General features: G+C 33.3%; 1 long non-coding RNA gene across 1 annotated transcript; it reads right to left on the bottom strand.

The window, feature by feature from the left end:
* Nucleotides 1-290: 290 nt before the first annotated feature.
* On the bottom strand, nt 291-1671 carry LOC131553148 (uncharacterized). Its single transcript, XR_009274121.1, has 3 exons — nt 1553-1671; nt 974-1091; nt 291-787 (listed from the first exon to the last, which is right to left on the bottom strand). It is a non-coding gene; the product is annotated as an uncharacterized LOC131553148 (long non-coding RNA).
* Between the last annotated feature and the right edge of the window lie 1905 nt (nt 1672-3576).

Genomic DNA, 3576 nt, shown 5'->3' with positions numbered 1-3576 from the left:
CTTTTGTTTTCACTCGCGATCTTTACAGCACACATTATATTACATATTTAATGGCACACTCGTTTTATGCGTTTTTGTCGCCACCTATTGTTGTGGGGTATTACTGACATGTCAAAGTCTAGACCCTGAATATAAGACGACAGCGTTTTTTCAGATGTATTTCCAAGAAAAAAAAAACAGTCTTATATTCGGGTCAATATGGTATTTAACATTTAGTTTCAAATAAATTGGAAAAAAAAGAAAAACAGATTTCAATGCACCAATGTTTTTTTTTTTGTTTTGTTTAATTGTTCACCAAAGAAATGGTACCACAACAATACATAAAACTTGTCAGCCACAAGCCTTTGGAACAGCTTGTTAACAATTGTAACTATTTTGTAGAAGAAACAAGAACACACAGTATTCAAGAATATATGCTATATCCTTTGTGAATGCCTGGATGTGCATTAACAACTGGGCTTAAATTAAGGCAAGTCTCTATAACTTTAAACTTGGCTGAAGAATTGTGTGAACACACATTAACGGAGCTCTAACAGCACTAATATGCAGAGACAGAATACACTTTAATGTCTCGTACGGCAGAACACAAGTGACTTCTCATGGAAGCTTCTCACATTTCCTAACATTGTAGGACAATTTTTCAGAGTTTGCAACCTGGGTTTTAGTTCACTGTGGCCCAACATGAGAAGTACCTGTTGGATGATCTGGAATGTGTTCTTCACAGATTTAGGGTAGCTGAGATGAGCCCTCTGAGCACCAGAAACCTAGTATCAGTTGGCTCTTTAGTCTGTTGGGGAGCAAAATGAATCGATTAATAAAATGAAAGAAATTATCACAAGAAAGCAGAACCAGTCAGGTACAATTTTGATTGTATTATACAACCAATATTATAAACTTTTTCGATACATTTTCATTACTTAAGCTGTGAAAAACAATGCAATTAAAGTCTATAACGGATATAGAGCAGACCAACCTTGATTTGTTGTGAAAGCTGTCAACAGCTGCCCAACATTCCCACTTTAGACTGAAATATCTCAATTAGATGATTGCTTGAGATTCTTGCCCACAATCCTGTAGAACTCCATGAACACCTAAAACAGAGAAACAAAGTGTTACATTTTAAGACTAACTGTAACTTTTAGCATATGCACATCACTTTAAGCTCAACAACTCAGTTGCAGTTATAATAAATAATAATAGTTACGAATATATATCTAAGAGACAAACTAGCATTAACAAAAAGCTAATTCATGCACACGTGCTGATTTAAACAACTGAAGCTAAGGGTAATGAAATGCTAACATCACAGCTAAACTGAACATGCAGAAACACACTTGCTGAACTTATCTTAACTGTGAACCAAAAGAAACACGGATTTTAATATTAGCATTATAGCTTCTGTGAACCGACAGGGGAAAAAACCGTCGATCAGTAAGTTAGGCCTATAAGACTACTTTAGCTTTAACTATAGTAACGCTGTCATCGGACCGGTCTTTTGGATAATCAATTTTCCCAGAAAGATAAAGAGAAAGAAGCTAATTTACACACTCACCATTTCATGATGTTTTCCAAATCCATCGCGTGCATCATCAACCGGTCTCAGGTCTCTTCAAACATGGCGCGCTCACGCAGACGTGTTCGAATGGGGCTCCTCATCTGATTACTTCAAATTACTAATTATATTTAGTAATGGCGACGTGTTTTACAAACACAAGAAAGAATAATTAAAGACAGCTAAAAACGTTTATTTAAAACAAAATCCGGGTTTAGAGTGAATGGATTCTATTTACACCAAGTGAAAATAGCAGTATTTTTTAAAGATATGCTATTTACACTAAGTGAAAATAGCATTTTTTTTAGCGATAGATACATAAGTGCTAATATAGCTATAGATTCTATTTACACTATGTTAAAATAGCAATATTTTCTGCTATTTATACTACTTATTGCAAATAGTGGCAATTATCTGCACCTCAGTATTGTAGTACATTATAAAACAGTACGCAATTATAACGTATTGAGTGTAAATTATAGTTTTAATTCAAATTATTAACTGGATGCCACCTTATTGGGATAATAAAGCACTCCCTACACCTACCCTAACCCTACCCAATACTTTTATTTTCAACTTTTTGATTATTTCTTTCATTTTTACTTAAAATAAATGCCTTTCTGATGCAATATGAGATTTGAAAAGAGATCGCGTCAAAATACATGCGTCTACCATCTACACCACTGAAACCTATATTGATTAAACGTCTTTTTGTAGTGTTGACTAACTCAATCACACGTTACTGGGCGGAGTTAGTGTAAATAGCCTTTGCCAACAAGACGGGCTACTTGCACTTAGTGTAAATAGACACTCCGTTAAATAAATGTTATAATCATAAATAAATAAATAAATATTATTTTACTTAAACACGGTATATTTATTCAGTGATAACTACAAAAAAAAAAAAAAAAAAAGGCTGTACCATAAACATGGACTTATCAAGTTTAACTGTAAGAAGTTCTGGTTCAAGCTCCGCCTACTTCCGGTTTTATCCGTATACAGATAGAGATACGAATAATTTTGTGATTGTTACAGATACAAATACAGATACAAATACTGGCTTCGCTGTACACCCCTGTTATTTACTGCCTTTTTCAAATGATGCTTCTCCTCTTCATCTGACATTTCTTCAGTATTTGATGGCCCATTCATCTCTAACTTCCCATCCCCCACCATGTTTTGCCCAGCACCTAGATGTTCTTCAGCTCTCACCTGAGGGTAAGACATTTCGTGGTCTAACTTGCATCACATAGTCCATTATAGCAAGCGCCCTGTCCTCGTAAGCCTCTTCCCCCAATCTAAACCAAAAATGGTTGTGGATGATGGCCACAGCTGCCAGACCCCATCTGGATCAAAACTCTTTTCATTCCTTGTACCTGGGAACAAACAGTGAAGGTCTTGTGGCTCCTATATGACAGTTTCTTGACAAATAAATGAACATTCATGTAACTCACCCTTATATCATTCCAAACATGTATGGATAATTATTGGATTATTGGAGAAAAGAAAATACTATTTCAGTCTTTATACACTCAATGTATTTTGATGTATGAATTGCTATTTCTTTGTAATTATTTGTGAAATATCTGAGTGAAAATTGTTTCAAAGTTAAATCCTACACTGATGCAGAAACAAATTTCACTCAGACATTGAATTCAACAAGTATAAGATTTATTTTCTTGTAAAATATACTCTTTGTTTTATTTACAACTTTTGAAGAAGAAAAAAATGTATATATATGTGTGTGTGTATATATATATATATATATATATATATATATATGAAGAGTTTATTTGCAAAAACAGAAAACTCCCTTTTAAAATGTTCAAAAATCATGTTTTTTATTATGTTATCATATTTTTATTGTGCTACTTAGCTGTATGTTTTAGTATTTTTTAACCTAATCAAAATAACCCAACTATATATATATATATATATATATATATATATATATATATTTACAGTGTACACCATTTTTCAGCATATTTCAAAGCATGTGCATACAATAAAAGCCAATGGGGTGA

The sequence above is a fragment of the Onychostoma macrolepis genome, chromosome 02 (assembly GCF_012432095.1).
Source record: "Onychostoma macrolepis isolate SWU-2019 chromosome 02, ASM1243209v1, whole genome shotgun sequence".
NCBI classification, from domain to species: domain Eukaryota; kingdom Metazoa; phylum Chordata; class Actinopteri; order Cypriniformes; family Cyprinidae; genus Onychostoma; species Onychostoma macrolepis.
Note: the sequence above shows the minus strand (reverse complement) of the source record. Positions and strands in the feature narration are given on the sequence as shown.